The 19,661-nt window shown below is 42.1% G+C and overlaps 1 non-coding gene across 1 annotated transcript; it reads right to left on the bottom strand.

The window, feature by feature from the left end:
• Nucleotides 1-4,413: 4,413 nt before the first annotated feature.
• TRNAK-UUU lies at nucleotides 4,414-4,486 on the bottom strand. Its single transcript has one exon. It is a non-coding gene; the product is annotated as a tRNA-Lys (tRNA).
• Between the last annotated feature and the right edge of the window lie 15,175 nt (nucleotides 4,487-19,661).

Raw genomic sequence — 19,661 nt, 5'->3', positions numbered from 1 at the left:
AGTCAGCTCTTCCTTTTTCAGAGGCCATAACTTTGTTATCAAGTTTTCGGATTATACCAGCTTTCTGCTTCTCTTTCTCTTTTCTCCTCTTCTTCTTCTTTTTTTTTTTTTTCCTGTTGCCTAGTTTCTAGATGTGTCCTCACTTGTTAGTAATTCCACCTGGCAAAGGAGCAGAGAAAGGAGCCGAAACTTAATTCCATTCATTTTACCTCTTGCTAGCAGCAATGGTAGAAGATTTATTACAGGAAGAGGTTGAAAGTATCGGCTGGAATGAGGTTCAGGGAATATGGTATATTTCAATTACTTGTGCCCTCACTCTGTCTTTAGCCAAACAATCCAGTCCTGGGCATGCAGGCAGCTAGTCAAGTCTAATGATCTCGAGTGTGGGGTGTCCACATGCCCTGCTCCCCACCTCTTTGCCTGTTACATCTACCCAGCTTTGTCATCAGTCTGACATTACCCACTCTACATGAAGAAAGACCGCACACGCCAAGTGTAGCTGCCCTCTGCACTCACAGCACTCTGGGAAAAGTGAGGAAACGCAGCACCCAAGCATGTTCCTTCAAGGTTGCTTGGAATCACCCAGGGCTCTTGTTAAAATGCAGGTTTTGACTCAGAAGGTCTGGGATGGGGCCTGAGATTCTGCATTTCTAACAAGCTCCTGTGCAGTGCTATTGTTGCTAGCAGAAAATGCTTAGAAAAATAGGTAGACCTTGACAAGCAAAAAATAAAAACTCATTCCACTATTATGTAAGGTTCAGGGTATATAGGTAATAAAGGTCCTCCACAGTGCATTTTTATTTAAATACAAAACGATGTATAAATCAGTGGGTTTAAAACATGTTTCCTTTCTTTTTTAAAAGTTTATTTATTTTGAGAGAGAAAGAGAGAGACAGTGTGAGTCAGGGAGGGGCAGAGAGAGAGAGAGAATCCTAAACAGGCTCCACACTGTCAGCACAGAGCCTGATGTGGGGCTCGAACTCACGAACCTGAGATCACAACCTGAGTCGAAATCAAAAGTCAGACACTTAACTGACTGAGCCACCCAGGCGCTAACAAACAGGCATAAAGTTTTGGCTAAGTAATATGATGAGTAAGTTCTCCAGAGCTTGTACACCATTGTGCCTCTAGTAACAATACTGCATTGTACACTTAAAATTTTGTTACGCGAGTAGCTCCCATGTTAAGTGTTCCTATCACAGTAAGATATATTATTTTAAAAAGGAAAAAAATCCTTCTTTTTAAAGACTGAATAGTATTCCATTGTTTGGATATATCACTCCCACTTCACCTATGGGAAGGAAAGTGTCAATACATGCGTCCAGTACCTCAACTTTTCTAGAGGGGCTCCCCAGAGGACTGGCCTATGTCTTGCGAGCCCCAGAGCTCTGATGGGGTCAGCACAGTCTAGCTACCTGAAGGAAGATGGAGTCAGTGCCTCAGGCTGGGAGATGCCATGGATCCTCCCCCTGCTCGGCACAGAGCAAGTGGACAAAAAAAAAATCTCAGGTCTCCGCTTCCTGCTGAGGGGAAAAGAATGAAAAGCAATAGAACTTCTTTTTCAAAAGAAATACTTTCTAAAACTTCAGTATATAAAACAGAGAAAAGTGGTTGTGTCAAGGGGGAATCCCCTAAATCCTGCCCATCTAGCCTCTTTCAGCTTTCCTCAGCCACACATATCTCAGTGGAACTCTATTTCTCCAAAGGACACAGACAAAAAACTTCACTGCTTTTGGCTGCTGTTTATATCTCCTAGCCAGTGCTACAAGGTAGTATTCCTTCACTTATTTTTGTACCTACTACGTGCCAGGCACACAGAGGGACTTACATTCTAGTATAATATAATTACAATAATACAAATGAAATAATTTTTATGTTATTGTGAATATATTACTGTCATATAAATACACTAATACAACAGTAAACAATAAACAGAATGAGTGAATAAATAAATGACTCAACATTAGAAGGAGATAAGGGCTACAGAAGAAAATGGAGAGCAGGGTAAGAGGAATCAGGAGTCCCAGTTGACTGGGCCAGGGACAACTATAAATAGTGTGACAAAGGGGCCTTGTGGAGAAGGGGATATTCAAGCAAGGACTTGAAGGTGACCGAAATGCTATAATAATGATGCATGAACCCATGGTCAAAAGTAGCTGCTGAGACCCACCCTATGTGAAGCTGGCTTAGAGGCTGTCTAAAGGCAATCCATGACAGGTAAGTGATTTTGGAGACCACTTGGCCTGGCCTGCATCTCAGATCAGAAGGAGACACGGAGCCACACACCGGATTTTGCATGCTGTCATCTCACAGAGATCAGTCAAGACTTCGGGGTCAGTATCAATTATTTATTCATTCATTCATCACACACGCATTAACTGTCCATCATGTTGAGGACCTTGTGCCAGGTGCTTGGGATACAGAGCTCAATCCTCTGAAGTCCTACCTACTCTTCAAGATGGCTTGCAATCTGGTCAGAGGTGCACTGCATGGGCAGTCTCAAAACAATGTGCTAAATGCATGATAAAATTATGCACCTGGGTGATGAGGATTCAGGGTGCATCAACCCAGGCCTGGGGCCACAGAAGGCTACCTGACATAAAGGATGAGCGGGCCTTCAGTGATAGCAGCCTATCTCCTTCCTAACAAGCCCACCTGCTGAATAATTGCCCTCTACAAGTCTGAAGCCCTTAATAAATACCAGGTTTTGACTCACGGGTGTTTCCCCCCCCCCCCCATCACTGTTAATTGAAGTAAAATTGTTACCTTCAGATATTCCTGGACTCTGCATTAGTGAGATGTTTTTCTTCATTTATAAAGTAATTTATTTTGCTATACATTCATTGTTCATGACACTTCATCATGCTGAAAAGCATTTTCTTGATTGTCTGTGGAGTTACCCAGGGGTAATAAATGTGTTGCTACATTTTGTAGTCTGAAAAATGTCCTGTGTGGGCAAGTAATAGAGAGAGGGCAGGCAGAAGGGGAGGGAGGGAAAACGAGACACAGGTGCAGAGAGAGAAAGGCAGAGAACAAACAGAAATAAGCCCAGAGCAGGGAGGGGAAAAGTACCTTTGTCCACATGATAGAGCGTCCAAGCGATGTTTATGTTCAAGTGATAAGACATCGCTCGTTCCAGGAAGGCCTGGGGTCAGTCTGCTGGTAGTCATTGCTGTCACCTTTGTCCTGAGACAAAGTGCCCAAAAGAGGAACTGGATAAATGGCACAATATCCCAGCACAGGGGATGTGTGCATTGTAGGGACCATACTTTTCAACTGAGAGATCGAAGAGGAAATCTCGGAATGGAAACCTGATTTCAAAGGATGTCAGCAGATCTTTGCAGACAGGCCAGGTTGAGTCCCCTGTTCTCCCACTTGCACCCCAGCTCCTCTAGGACGCCTCACGGACCTTCTCCGGCTGTGGTGATCCATTGGGAGCTGGGGGACACTCATGAACATTTTTTTCTGCTTGTAGGAAATGGTGACACTACTCTGAGGGGCTAGCGCTCTGGCACAAAAGCTGGGTGGACTGGGCTGGGGGGCTCCAGGTGCCTTTCCGCCTCCGCTCCTCTTTTCTCTCCACCTTCTGCTTCCTTCCCCACTCAGCCCTCTACTCCAGAAAGACACAGCAGCCAAAAATAACTAGTGTGTTATTCACTCTCAATGTTCTGAACATTAATGAATCCCCACCCCATACTCCCAGGCTGGAGAAGCTCTGTGATGATTATTCCCGGGACAGTGTTGTGACACAGATGGGCACCCTGACAAGTCTTGAGCAGGCCCACCCCTCCATTATCATAGATGTCTTTTTAGATCGGTGGTCATCAATCACAGAATGTTCCTCTTTGGCCTCAGGCTCGACCCAGGAATGCTGAAGAGAAATAGTTGCCTGTTTCCCTGTCAGGCTTTACACTACATGGGTGCTTGTATAAAGGAACAAGCATGGTGGGCACGTGGGCTACTTCTCCCACCATCCTTTCTGACAGTGACATCGCGGGACAGTTCGTAGAAAGAAAGGCACAGTTTGGAGAACTTTCCCCAGGTTGCATCACATTTCAGCAGCAGTCTCAAAAGACAACCCTCGAGCATCCCTTGCTTCCCATAATAGCCATTAGTGATTCATTATCCATGAACTTATTTATACACTCTTGGTCCCACTCATTTCTTCATGTTCTCCTCTTTTTTTTTTTTTTTTTTCTTCGACGTTTATTTATTTTTGGGACAGAGAGAGACAAAGCATGAATGGGGGAGGGGCAGAGAGAGAGGGAGACACAGAATCGGAAGCAGGCTCCAGGCTCTGAGCCATCAGCCCAGAGCCCGACGCGGGGCTCGAACTCACGGACCGCGAGATCGTGACCTGGCTGAAGTCGGACGCTTAACCGACTGCGCCACCCAGGCGCCCCTAAAGCAAAGCGCCCGAACAGGGACTTGAACCCTGGACCCTCAGATTAAAAGTCTGATGCTCTACCGACTGAGCGATCCGGGCTGTTGTGCCTCTTAAAGAAACAAGTTCCTTTGACTTAGTATTATGTAAAGTACTTCCTCCTTTTCGGTGAGTGTGCTGAATTTAGCTCTCTATACCTACTGTTGCTACTCGGTGAATAAATCCATGTCCTATATCCCATAGGATTCGATTAATTTATGTATTTATTTAATAAACATTTTATTGAGTGCTTCTGATGACGAAAGAGTTGTTCTTTTTTTGTCGCAGTTTACGTTCACAGAGCTATATTCTTCTTTCCTTGCTCACCTACTTATCCTTAACTGTGCACCCCAGGCAACATTTTATCTTTTTCGGTGGTTTGCAGCTGGCACTCTCCACAGGACCCTAGCTGTAGACTTCCACATTTTTGTGCAAAGCCAGGGTAATATTCCATATTGTGTTCCCACTGCTCCTGCTCATGATGGCCTACATTTTGTTGTTCTTTGGTTACAACTATACCTGTTCACTGTATATTGTCACTAATTGTTACTAGAATTGTTCGGAATCAGTGTTTGAGTATTTTGGTCTACACCACTTCTTCGTAGTACTTTTCCCCAGTGCCATTACCTTCCGCTCGCTCATACTGAAATTCATTTGGTGTTTTAAAAAACCATGTGCAAAGTCTAGAAACATCTCATTGATTAGCATCTTACTGTCTGGAAGATTTCATCCTATTCTGCTGTCTAAGTTCAGGTCAACTCAAAAGCAGCTACACCTGATGGTTATTTGCATATTAAATATTGTACTAAGTAAAAATTTAGTCTTACCAATCAATTTTCAACCCCATCCCTTATCTACAATCGCAGAGAACAAAGAGACCTATGTCATCATAACCCACAAATAATTTATCAGCCTCTTTTAAGCCCATAATTATAAGATCCTTTACTATTGAACCTTCTCTGATAGTTTTCCACTTTCTTTGTTCCTAACCTTTATCCTCCTATCAAAAGCATTGATAAAAATAGAGATGTGGGGGCGCCTGGGTGGCGCAGTCGGTTAAGCGTCCGACTTCAGCCAGGTCACGATCTCGCAGTCCGGGAGTTCGAGCCCCGCGTCAGGCTCTGGGCTGATGGCTCAGAGTCTGGAGCCTGTTTCCGATTCTGTGTCTCCCTCTCTCTCTGCCCCTCCCCCGTTCATGCTCTGTCTCTCTCTGTACCAAAAATAAATAAACGTTGAAAAAAAAATTAAAAAAAAAAATAGAGATGTGAATAGCTGCAAAGTTTAAGCCAAATCCTCAAGCACCAAAGCAGCTGAAGATATCATTTTCTATTGTGGATGGTGTCAGAGTGTGAAAGAGACCGCTAGCTGTCTACCAAAATCCATTTTTCCTTTCTAGTGGCACACACCTAAACCTCACTTAATGGAATCCCTTCTTGTTCTGAGTGGTCACGTGGCCAAGCTGCCGTTAACTTCTAGTATATTGAGCCACTAAGTGTTTGATCTATTTCTTACCTTAACTTGGTCTAACCTGGCTAATAAAAGGAATTACTTCCCTTAGAGTCAGGTCTCTCTCAGCCAAAGGGTAATTTCCATAACCTAATAAGTAGATGTCCTGGCTGCCAAGTCATGAGGTAAAATTTTTGAGAGGAAAGGACACTGCTACTTACTACTGTCAGCCTTGACAGTCTGATTGTAAGAGATAGGAAGGAATGCTATGTGCATCCTCATGGCTAAGTCTCCTGGTAGATACTTCCCTGTGTCTAATTCATTGATTCCCTCCCCCCCCCCCCCCCGGTTATTGTTTCTCTCATGGTTTCTATAACATTTACAGCTTCTGCTGAAGGAGAAATATCCAAAAAGTCAAGACTACCATTCTGAGAGTTTTTGATAAATGATCAGAGTTATGTAACTACCATCACAGTCAAGATATAGGATATTTCCATCTATTTAGATCCCCTCCCCAAATATTCCCCATGAAAGTTTCCCCTTGTGGCCAGCCCCTCCCTGTACCCTCAGCCTCTTGTAGCCACTGATCTGTTTTCCCTAGAATGTCTCATAAATGGAATCACAGAGTAGTTATATAGCCTTTCGCATGTGGTTCCTTTCATTAACACAGAGCATGTATACTTCACCCATGTTGTGTGTTGCAGTAATCTGGTCTGCATGGAATGAATTGCAATCCATTATATTGGTATATCACAGTTTGCTTATCCGTCTCTTGGTTGAAGGGCTTTTGGATTGCTTTCAGTTTGGGGCTATTATGAATAAAACTACTCTAAACATTTATTCGTGCACAGGATTTTGTGTGAACAGAGTTTTCATTTCACTTGGGTAAATAACAAGCAGAGGTTGCTCAGTTGTATGGGAAGTGTGTGTGCAACGTTATAAGAAACTGTTGAACTGTTTTCCAAAGTACCTGTTAAATTTTGCACTCCCAGTAGAGTTCAAAAATTTTTTTAATTTATCATTCCAATGGTGCCAAAGATTCACTTTGCCTATTCTGGAACACCATACACATGGAATCGTTTGTCTGGCTTCTTTTGCTTAGACATTATTGTCTTCAAAATTCATCCATGTTACTACATGTACCAGTAGTTCATTCGTCTTTACTGCTGAGAAGCATTCTGTTATATGATATACTTCTTTTGTTTATGCGTTAGCCTCTTGATGGACGTTAGGATTGTTTCCAGTTTGGGGCTATTATGAATAAAGCTGCTACGAATATTCTTGTGCTTATCTTTTTATGGACATATGCTAACCTTCTCTTGGGCATATGTGTAGGAGTGAAATTTTTAGGTTACAGAGTAAGTGTGTGTTGAACTTTATTAGAAACCCCTACCTAAATTTTGTAGTCTCTTTTCTTCTTCTTTTTTTTTAGAGAGACAGAGAGCAAGTGGGGGAAAGAGGCAGAGAGAGAGAGAGAGAGAGAGAGAGAGCTGAATGCTTAACCACTAAGCACCCCAGGAGCCCCTTGTATTCTTTTTTTCTTAAAGAGAATCTTTGAAATTATATAAGCTTCAAGTCCCATAAAGCTGAATCTGCCCTGCAAACAAGGTTTTGTTCAAGAGGCCAAAGTTACAGACACATCTCCTCCCAGTGAGTCCAGTCCGAATACTCATGGCGACTGCGGGAGTCCTCAAATGCCTTGTCCCTGGAGTGCAGTGTCTTTCCTTCTCACAAACATGACAGGCCAGACCTGGGTGGGCAGCTTAGCACACGTGCCCTGTAATCAGCACATCTGTACGTCCTGAGAGAGCGGGCAGTTGCCAGGTAACTCTGAACTCGATCCTTCTTGGATAACTCTCAGTTAATTGATACTGCAATTAATAGCCTTTGGGAGCACTGATGTATCTGGATCACTGCATCAGCTCTCCTACTTGTTGGGTGATGTCAGAGGCCAGACAAGTCATTAAGATACCTGTGACCCATGTGCTCTCAACGGCCAGGAAAGCAGTGCTCTCCTGTTTGCCCTTCACAGTGGAAGATGCACTAGGCGGTAGGGATGCGTGGAAAGGCCAACCTGTGTTCTGAGCCTGTCCCCACCACCTCTGGGTGGAGGAGACCAGTCAACAGCTTTGCCTCAGCTAGAGGCATCTTGCACTTACCAAGACGCTAGGCACTTCCCCGTCCCTGGCCATAGTCTAATCCACCACTCGGCTTAGTTTCCAGCTTTTCAGGGTCATTTTGCATTTGGTTCATTTCTGAAAATGATCCAGTGATGAAAGACATGAAGTTTGCCTGTGGTTATTGTACTTCCTCTGCACAAAGAGAACGCTCACTCCACAGTGGTCCCCAAAGAACACACCTCTCATGCTTGGGAATCTGATTGTGATGGTCTGATTAACCCACAACGGGCTCACACCGGTTTTAGTCAGTGCAAATTGACCTAGGTCCTAGTCTTTCAGCTAATCCTATCAAAGCTTGTAGGCTGGAGGTGGGATGCGATTACAAATCCGAACATATTTACACAGATGTCCTTTTTAGCCCTGTGCACAACCAGGATTGCATTTGCATCTTGTAACAAAATCACAATTATCACAGGCCAACCTTATTAGAAACCTAAGACCAGGATATGGCAAGAAAGAAAGAAAATGGATGAAGATTAAGTGGGGGGAAGAAAAGCTCACAGGAAAGGACTTCCAGCTGCAATCAGCTGCGGACAGCAGGTTCGTGTTCAGCCCATGCGGTTATTTTCTGATTAGGCTGGGTTGTCTGTCTAATCAGATTTTCTGCTCCCCGGTTCTCCATCTTATTAGGCTCTTCCCACATGTGCAGCTTGGGGTTCCCTAGCAGCCACGAGATGATTCAAAGTAACTGCCAGCAAAGCCACTTTCTGTGGGACAGTATTTATTAGGCTTATTCTAACTCAGACCTCTCTAGTTCTGAATAAGAGGACAGATTTCCTTTCTCGCACACGGGGGTCTTGTGAGAAGTCTGGGTTTCATACAAACCTAATAATGGAAATGGGTTCATGATTGATCAAAATGCTCCTCCAGGTAGAACCCGATCTAGTACGACTCCCTCAACATAAATAAATATGACTCAAGGCCCAACTATAGGCCAAGCGCCAGGCCAGGCAGTGGACATAGCATAACAGGGAGAATACGTACAGTCTGAACCTAGTATAGTCTGGGTCACAGGAGAAAATGATCTGCTTTCACTGAAAGGTATACAGGCAGAGGAGAGACAGCAAGTAGTCTCTTGTATTGCCCCTCCTCTGCCGAAGGCGAAATAACATTAGGAAATATATTTTTCCTAACAGCCAATATGGTGATCCTGGCTGCCGGGTACACAGAACAGAAGACCCTTGTGAAGTATTTATGTAAACAACTTTGGAAGACAAATCAAAATGACAAAAAGTCTTCATACAATCTTTCTATACTTTTAAACTTGACTCTTTGGGGCCACAGGAATGATAGGAGCCATTTGTAAAAATAGTATTTTAAAGAAAGTGTATTGAAGTCTACAACAACTACATTACTTAATCATACACAGAATAATCTTATTTCAGATTCCAAGACAAGCAAAATGTGCCTGTTTAGCTGAGCAGGAAAATTCTACCCTATGGCCAAGAAGAATTGAGGGCCAAACTGAATGTGGGAAGCAAATTCACCTTCTCTTTAAATGCATCTAAATGGTTTCCAGCATGCCTGCAGCTATCTTACAGTCATAGAGTGCACAAGGACTTTGCGAAGACCACATCTATATTAAAGTGTTTAGAGACCCTTCTAAGAGGAATGGTATACAAATATCCTCTACCTGTGATTAAATCCAACTATGATTAGGACAGAATTTCTCATGATTTGAAAAGAAAAAAAAAATCCTGTTTACTTGTGTGTTCTTGTTTCAGAATCTGCCTCAGGCATCAAAGTTTGCCTTAGGTCTAGAATTTAAGATTATGGAGTCTATGTCCCTTTGAAGTAGGATGGGAAAGGGACAGGTGGAGGCGGCCTGAAGGCAATCTGCCTTGGGAACCAACCCCCCCCCCCCCCAGGAACAGCAAGTTCCTGCATAACAAACATGAATTCTGTAAGAGCAGGGGGTGGGGGACTGAAGTCAGGTTTCTGTTCCAGTATTTACACAGGCCTGGAGTTCAGAGCACTCTGCGAACTGGCACAAAGAAGGGTCCCCTTCCTGTTGCGTGGAAACTGAGGATGAGAGTGATGGGGACAGTGGGAGAGGTTCCTAGAGGCATCTTCGGTAACCAAATTCTGCCTCTCAACACTCCCACTCTTCTTGCCTGCCTGACACTCAAACAGACCTTGCGACACCTGCTTTCTTAATTCTCACTACCTACAACTGCTGTCTTGGTTCTGAACTTGTCCGCCACCTGCTCTGGGACTCCTCCGGGATTCTCCGATTCAGACAACACCCCCACTGCAGAGCTCTCCACCCTGTCTCAAGCTACTTCCTATGTCTCCAATCTACTGTAGTCTCTTGGGGTGATCGAACTTTTCTCCACATACATTTTCTACTAAAACCTGCCTTTCCCTTTATCCTCTATAACAGGGGGAAATCTCTCCAGTAGTACCACCTTCTCCATTTCTTCCATCCTGCACTCCATTACCAAGCCCTGAGCGTGGGTCAGCAAATCCCTTACAGCCACCTCCAGATTATCATGCCATTGCCTTTGCTCCTCAATAGTCCCTTTTGGTGATCCCACCATCTAATTATGAGACTGTCTTGTCAGCCTCCCCTCTGTGTCCCCAAGTTTCCACCATGTTCAGTGATGTCAGTCTAGGAATCAAAAATGCTAAATTCAAACTGCCTATCCGATACTTGAACTCTTATAATAATATATGTATATTCAGCCCATACCTGAAGTATAATCAGCCCATACCTGAACACCCTGCAATAAGAAACAGCAGGAACCATGCTTTCCATTTTTAAACAGCTCTAGCTATGTGAAAATTCTTTAACAAACTGAGATCTATATTCCTATAATTAATGTTACTGATTCTAGTTCTGCCTTTTGAAGCTCTATAAAAAAGTTAAACTGCTTTTCCCATATGACAGCTCTTGGACCATTTGGCAACTTTTATCATATTCCTGCTACTTCTCTACTCCAGGGCGTTAAAATTTTTTTAATATAACGCATTTTTTTTTCTCCCATATAGTTGCTCTCCCCCTGAACATTCTCCAGGTTGTACATATGGCATAGACAACTGTACACATTGGTTTAATTGTGATGTGGTTTGTGGAACTAGTCTTCTCCTCCAGAGAAATTCTTTCCATGAACACAGCCTAAGAGCTCATTAAGTTGTCATTGTGATTGGTGGTGACAATGATGGCGGTGGCAGTGGAGGTTGTGGCAATGGTAGTGCGGTAGTGGTAGTGGAGTTGCAGTGACAATGGTGGCAGTGGTAATGGTAGTGACAACTTCATTGATCATGTAATACTGTTGATCGATCACAGTCAACTAATTAAAGCTAGAAGCTTGTTTTGCTGCTACTAAGCCATATATGTACCATCTTTCTCATGTGCTGTTAGATTGGTGGACCAAGATCAAGATTACTGAGCTTTATCTTGGTAGATTTGAACCATCATTTCAACCTAATGAAGATGGTTTTAGACCCTGGTTTTGTCACTGTTTGTTTGCCATTCTTCCCAGCTCCGGTTCATCGGCAGATTAAGGAATATGTCTTCTATATCTTTATTCACGTTGCTGATTAAATATGAATCAAACAGTGCTCACGTTGGAGGCCTATGAAAAGACACTAAAGAGTGTCCTTCAGGGTAACATCTATCTATTAATCAGCATCCTTTGGATACAGTTGTTCAATTCATCAATTTTAATGTACCTCATTTTTCTTGTTTTATCCCCAAGGCTATCCTTGACATTTGTCTGCTTCATTTATATCTCTTTTCTCATTTGTACCAGTTTAATAACTATGACCCCCACCCAGAAAAATATTAGTTTGATATGACTTCTTCAATAATATTTAGTAATCATCGGATTCCTTTTATATATCAGCTTTCCCCACCATCCTGTTAGAAGGTAATCCTAGAATTTTACTTAAAAACCTATGAACTTTCCACGGGTCTGCAATGCAGAAAATCCCACATCTTCATTTTGAGAACCAGAATCACACTTGGCCCTCTCATCTTTTAACGTGTCTCCTCCACTCCACAATTCTCTCATTGGAGAAACAATCCACTCTTTCTTGGTCTCAGGATTCACTGAGACCTCATGAAGCAGATCTTACCCTGCCTCATTTTAGGGCTATTTATATAGACATCCTATTCCCTCCACCCCCACCCCTACTGGACTGTGAACTCCTTGGCAACAAGGGGATGAGGCTTATTTTCTTGCTATCCCCTGCAGTGCTTTGTACTGTATATTTAAAGGTTTGAATTGAACTGAATTGCACAAAGGAAGAAAATTAGTTTGATCTATACAGTCTCAAAATCATTTTTTGGTCAAATTAGATTCTTTTCATCTATCTTAATATCTAATTTGTGCATAGTTGAATCAGTCTTGCAGTTAATCTGATGTGGTCATTAAGACTACTGAAGACAGTAAATTCATTTTCCTGATCCGGTGATTTTTAATCATATAGTCACAGCCACTCACACAGAAAAGTAAAACAGCAGAATAAATAGCAAACTAATAGCAGGGATGATGAATGAAATTATCCCTAGGCACAAAGGCTATTACAGATAATCTATAGTTTCTGCCAAATCATTCATTCAGTTTTGATCCAACACCCTTCTGTTAAGTGATAATAATAGTCACCAATTACTAAGTGCTTCCTACAGGTGAAGCACTTAACTAAGAGAATGGCATGTTGGCTGGGAATGTGGGGTTTGGCTTGGCTTATGTCCTGGCTATCTCAATTACAACCCGTGCGACCCTAAGCCAATTACTTCAGCTATAAAACAAGTATAGTACATGTTACTTATGCCATTAGTATTTAAATGTGTTCTCTTATCTAATACAACAATCTTGCGAGCCACTATTATTTTTCAACTTTTATAAATTTGCAAGGTCCTAGATGATAGATGCTCTGGAATTCATAGAAATGGCCATGCTGGAATCAAATACAGTCTTTCCCTGAAGCATTTCACAACCAAGTAAAGAGGACTGAATTTTAAATAATTAATTATAATCAAAAGCAGAATAAAGTATTTGCCATACCACTAGGAATGCAAAACTCCACGAGAGCACAGAGGATTACATGGATGGCTTTGTATAAAAGTTTGTAAAATTTTCTTCAAAACTGGAGGGAAGAAAATGATCTCCAAAATCACAGCCGTGGTTAAGGGCAATCCAGAGCGAGGGAGCCACAAGAGCAAAGAATGGCGGCATGAAAGAGCGTGAGGCACTAGCCACAAAGTGTTTCTCGAACTTCCAGCTGTAAGAATCATTCTAGTGTGGTCCAACCAAATTATTTTTTTTTTTAATTTTTTTTTTCAACGTTTATTTATTTTTGGGACAGAGAGAGACAGAGTATGAACGGGGGAGGGGCAGAGAGAGAGGGAGACACAGAATCGGAAACAGGCTCCAGGCTCTGAGCCATCAGCCCAGAGCCCGACGCGGGGCTCGAACTCACGGACCGCGAGATCGTGACCTGGCTGAAGTCGGACGCTTAACCGACTGCGCCACCCAGGCGCCCCTAACCACAATTATTTTTAAGTATGCAGGACATCAGATAGAAAATATTACAGTACATTGCACATAAAAACATGAAGATGCATTTTGTGAAAAATTTTTTCAGTGATATATGTGAGTATTGGATTACAATATAAAATATATTTCTTATGATGGGTTGTGCTCTCAAAAGTTGGAAAGGCACCCATCTAGAAAGGTTGGAAGCTAAGTGGTAGAGAGAGGCATGGCGTGGGCATGAGGCTGGTATTCTAGGAAAATAACAAGCAGCTGTGGAATGATGTACAGCTGACCCTCAAGCAACACAGGTTTGGACTATTCAGGTCCACTTATAAGCAGATTTTTTCAGTAAATACAGTACTATAAATGTATTTTCTCTTCCTTACGATTTTTCCTAATAACATTTTTTTCTCCAGCTTACTCTATTGTAAGAGCATCATATATAATACATATAACATACAAAATAGGTGCTAACTGACTGTGTATGTTATCAGTGAGGCTTCCCGTTAACGGTAGGTTATTAGAAGTTAAGTTTTAGAGGAGTCGAAAGTTACATATGGATTTTTGACTACATGGGGGGTTGGCGTCCCTAACTTCATGTTGTTCAAGGGTCAACTGTGTTCACGTTTGAGGTGAGAGAGGTGACAGATGAGAGAAGGAAGGCAAGTTGGAGAGGCCACAACATTCTGTGTCAGCACATCCTACCTTGCTGCTAAATAGCCTATTCTGGGCATCATTCGTAGGCATGGGGAGGCAAAAAAGTCTTCTGATGAGCAAATGTGGTCATCTAAAGCATAGATAGAGACGGATTTACTGTAAAGCTAATAAAGCTGGAGCTTCAGAGACCCTTGTTTTCATGAGTTCCTTCCAAGCCTCCATTCTGGGTTTTGTGTTTGTAACTTTGTGTTCTTTTTCTTAAAGAGGGTCTTCAAATTGTGTAAGCGTCAGGATCCTCCACACCTGGATCTGTCCTAGCTTGTATATAAATTTGAACAAGTGTCTTTTTTTCTAAAACAAGGCCTCATAAAGACTTTAAGATACTAATGTGCATTTGGAATCCCCCTGAGACAATTTTATACCTTTTCCTCTGTTCTCAAATTCCCAAATCTCTTTCATAACTCCCACTCTTCAAGCAGCACTCCCTTCACATTTCAAAGGCACGATGGAAGCCGTGAGATGCAACCTCTCTCATCCTCCCAGCAACAAACCTACCAAATCACTGTCCACAGAGTCACGGCAGCCTACGTTTGGGGGAAATGGTGAATTTAATTTTCTCTCACTGACTTTGTCTTTCTCTGGTGTTCCTATTTCCATGGGGAAAATTAAAACAAATTTATTAAAAGTAACTCATCTTCTTTCAATGTAAGAGAGGCTTTGGTGAAATATACAGTTTGCAGTAAATAGTCTTTCAAGGTGTTTTCCATTTTCTGTTGTCTTTCTCTCCTCCTTGGGAAGCATCTGGACATAGTGAAAGCTCCCATGCATTTACAGCCATAAGGGAGAAGCTTCTGGTCCACTCACTGTCCTTTGACCCTTCACCGATCCCTGCTGAAGTTGGCTCCTTCTAATAGGCTCCCAGCCATCCTGTGGTGAACACAGATGACGCCCTGGTCTCCTGACCCATCACAGGTTCCTCATCCCAAGCTCAGGCTTATTCTAAACCTCTGTTCCTCTCAGCACCTCCATCCATCCTTCCAGGGAGCTGGAAATAGCTGCTTTCTCACACCCCCGGGGAGGGGGTCTGTATTGGTGGGGAGGCTCTGTGAGGCAACTCTCCTGCTTGAAATCTCTTTCAAACTGATTTCAGTGCCACTCCTGTGCCTTGCTGGATGTGATACCATGTCAAATAAAGGACTTATTTGAGAGGATTTCAGCCACCCCAGGCTAGCTCCCAGGAGAGTAAATGCCAGATGTCCAGATTCTTTTCCTGAAAATCTGTCTGGAACTTTCCAACACACATACTCTCAGGTTAGACATCAAGAGAATTCTTTCTTTCTCCTCGCCTCTCCTTTCCTCTCCTTTCCTCTCCTTTCCTCGCCTCTTCTTTCCTCTCTTCTCTAGTCTCTCCTCCCTTCATACCTCCCTATCTTCCAGGCAGGGATTCCCCTCACATCATTTCCTTCTCCTACTCTCTATACTTTTTTCAAAGCAGTATCTTCTACTGCTTCCTTGGGGTAATAAGCTTTGTGATTTAGCCTTATAGTAGAAGGTCAGCAAGGGAAGAAAAGCCCAGATGACAGAGAAGAAAAATATATCAGGATATTGTTTTAATGTCTCCTATACTACACTACAAATAGATCTGTTAATCACTATCTCTCTTTTCCCCTTACCACTGAGACCAGTCATATCAAAGGCCAGTCCTCCAAGTGTCCTATGACAACAATCCTCAGAAGCCTCAAGGATTTCTCTGTTTAGGTTATTCCCCTTCACTCTGCCTTATCAGTCTCTTCCTCTGGGATTACTGCCCTCAACATACAGATAGATTCCAAAATCACCCATCTTAAAACGCTCATTCTCAACTCCAAATACTCATCCAGCTACGCTACCATCTCTCCTGTCATTCACAGCAAACCTCTCAAAAGCATGCGTCTCCCACTGCATTTGTATATATCCTTGTATATCTTCAACAATTTAATTCACTACAATCTGGTTTCTTCCGCACCACTCTACTGAATGTAAAAAATTATCAAAATCACCAAGACTTCCTCATAGCCATAGCCAATGGACACTTGGATTTTCATGTTTGTCTTCTCAACGTATTTGATATAATCAACTATTCCTACCTTCTTAAAGCATGGTCACTCTCAGTTCTATAATAGCAGTTTTGTGGGTTTTTTTTAAATTTTTCTCTTACCCACTGGCCTCTCCTTTTCAAGCTCTACTGCTAGGTCTGTCTCTTTTTCCTGGCATCTGATTGTTGGAGTTTCTGAGGGTCAGTTCTGGATGCTCTCCCTCTCACAACTCTTTCTCTATGTTCATGTCTCTCAAATTTATATTGCCAGCCTGGACTTCTGCTTTGAGTTCACTCCTGTATCCATCTCCCTACTTAACATCTCTTCTTAAATGTCTCACATATACCTCAAGCTTGACATTCTTGAAAAATAATGATTGATTCTTCTCAGCACACTATACCCTCAACCCTAATTCCTTCCTGTCTTAGTAGAAGGCACCATGTTGCAAGCAGTTGCTTAGACTCCTAGGTTTCTACCTTTCCCACTCTTCCCACTGTCATCCAAGAGAAAGTGATTTCAACTTCCCAAATGTTCTTTCCACTCTACTGCCAGACCCTCAAGTCATCCACCATCATCTCTCAGCTGACATTATCTAGCAGCCTTTCAAGTGATCTCCTTGCTTCAGTTCCTGCCCTCTCCCATCCATGTTCCATAAAACAATAACAGATACTGGCATAAAGTATATCGTAGTTCTTCTACTTTTTGCTTTCCTAGTCTTCCTCAACAATTCAGCCCTTTGGATATAATTCAGCCATTAAAAAGGAAATCCTGTCATTTGTGACAATATGGATGGAACTTGAAGGCATTACATTAAGTGAAATAAGTTAGAGAAAGACAAATATTGAATGATCTCACTTGTATGTGGAATCTAAAAAACAAAACAACACCTCATAGAAAAAAAATAGATTTTTGTTACCAGAGGCAAAGGGTGAGGAGTGGAGGATTTGGATGAAAGTGGTCAAAAGGTACAAACTTCCAGTTACAAGATAAATAGATGTTGGTGAATGTATAATATGATGACTATAGTTAACACTGTTATATGATATATTTGAATGTTGTTAAGAGAGTAGATCCTAAGAGTTCTCATTACAAAGAAAAAAAAACTTTCTTCTTTCTTTCTTTCTTTCTTTCTTTCTTTCTTTCTTTCTTTCTTTTGTTCTCTCTCTCTCTCTCTCTCTCTCTCTTTCTGTCTGTCTTTCTTTCTTGTATCCACGAGATAATGGATGTTAACTAAATTTATTGTGGTAATCATTTCACAACATATGTAAGTCAAGTCATTATGCTGTATACCTTAAACTTACACAGTACCATCTGTCAATTATATTTCAATGAAGCTGGAAGAAAAAACCTTAATTTAGCCCCAAAGCCATTCATTCATGCTGAACAAAGGAGGCATCCATATAGTGGGGGATTAACCATAATGGCCCAGAACTAGGGATCAAAACCTAAGCAGGGCTAAGGAGGACAGCCACGTGGGATGATGATGGCATGGCACATACTTCCTCAGCCTGGAAGGGCGAGAAGTATATCCACACAGGAAGGTGGAGATGGTAATACCCCAGCATGGCTGTTGGAGCCTGAGTGGAGTCAGGAGATCATCCATGCTGGGAGGTAGGGGAGTGGGGATTGGTAGCAGAAATTGGAGGTTGATAGCAAGCAGGGACACTGATCAAACAAGTAAATATACTAAAGATAATAGAAGGCATGTTTCTCACTCTGGAAGAAAGGGCTATAAATACAGAGAGGTAGAAAAATAATTTGCCTTATAGTGTTGAACTGGAAATGGAAATAGCAGTGTGAATTCATAGTTCCCTATATATGTCAATAGATGTAAAAATAAACATAAATATAAATGTGTATAAACACACACATACATACATTATACCTCCCTAGCTGTATCCTTTGAGAAAGCCTGGCAGCTGTAACACCTGCATAGCAATATGCACATATCTTGATTTCTAAATACCATTCTCCCCTAAAAGGAACCAGAATTCCTTAGTTAAATGGACAATCCCAAGGCGAGGGTAGGGGAAGTACAACAAGAGCCTGGAACATGTTTTATGTCAGAAACTAAGGAAGTGCTCAGAAATGATGCTCAAAAAAAAAGAGGTTGGGATGCTCAGTCGGTTAAGGGTCTGACTTCAGCTCAGATCATGATCTCACAGTTTGTGAGTTTGAGCTCCATATTGGGTTCTCTACTGTCAGCACAGGGCCGGCTTTAGATCCTCCATCCCCCTCTCTCTGCCCCTCCATCTCTCTCCTCTCAAAAATAAATAAACATGAAAAAAATAGAAGCTAGCTTGAAGGGGCTCCCATCGGTCACATCTGAAACTATTAGCATCAAAATTAATAATGATAGTAATAAATAATATCCATTGAATAAAATTAAAATCTATACTGACTAGTCTATACTGATATAAATCAATAAATGAATACATTCAATGTTTCATTGAGAATGGAAAAGCTGGAAAGTACCTCTCCACAAAATATTTATTAATTACAAGGGAGGAAGAAAGGTAACGTTATACTGGAGAAGCCTGGGTGACATCACCTTAATCAGGGGATCAAAGTTAAAATCACCAGCAATGAATTGGTTGATCAAAACCATGTGCCACCTGGTAGGATGCAATGCATCACTTCTATGATATTCCGGCTAAAGATGCATAACCTGAATCCAACCATAAAGTAACATCAGAAAACCCCAAACTGAGAGCCTTTCTATAAAGCAACTAGCCAGCAATCTTCAAAAAATGTTAAGAGCATAATTGTCAAGGCAAAATTGAGGCATTAGGCAGACTGTAGGAAACTAAAATGACATGACAACTCAAAGCAAAGTATGATTCTGGACTGGATCCTTTTGCCATAGAGGACATTACTACAATAACTGGCAAAACTTGAATAGGATCTGAGGTGAGTATCAATTTGATTTCCTAATTCTGGTGTCTGCATTGTGGTTAGTAGAACATCCTTGTTGTAAGGTGCTTGGTGTAAAGGGTCATGTGATAGGTTGCCTCTAAGATGGTCCCCGTGATACCCACTTCTTGATATTCATGATCTTGTATAATTCCCTCCCGCTGAGTGTAGTCTATACCCAGTGATTCACTTCTAATTATTAGGAAATGACAAAAGTGGATAGCATAGCACTTATGAGGTTAGGTTATAATAAGACTATGTCTCCTGTCTTGGCTCTTCTTTCTCCTTTTCTTACTCACTCTGAGACAGGTCAGCGGCTGTGTTGTGAGCTGCCCTATGGAGAGGGCTACATGACAAGGAGCTGAGGGAGACCTGTGAGGAAGCCTGTGAGGAACTGAATCCTTAGCAAGGAACTGCAGGCCTTAAGTCAATAACTTACGAGGAACCAAATCCTGCCAACAGCCACCTGAGTAAGCTTGGAAGG

The sequence above is a fragment of the Leopardus geoffroyi genome, chromosome C1, assembly GCF_018350155.1.
Source record: "Leopardus geoffroyi isolate Oge1 chromosome C1, O.geoffroyi_Oge1_pat1.0, whole genome shotgun sequence".
Classification (NCBI taxonomy): Eukaryota; Metazoa; Chordata; class Mammalia; order Carnivora; family Felidae; genus Leopardus; species Leopardus geoffroyi.
Note: the sequence above shows the minus strand (reverse complement) of the source record. Positions and strands in the feature narration are given on the sequence as shown.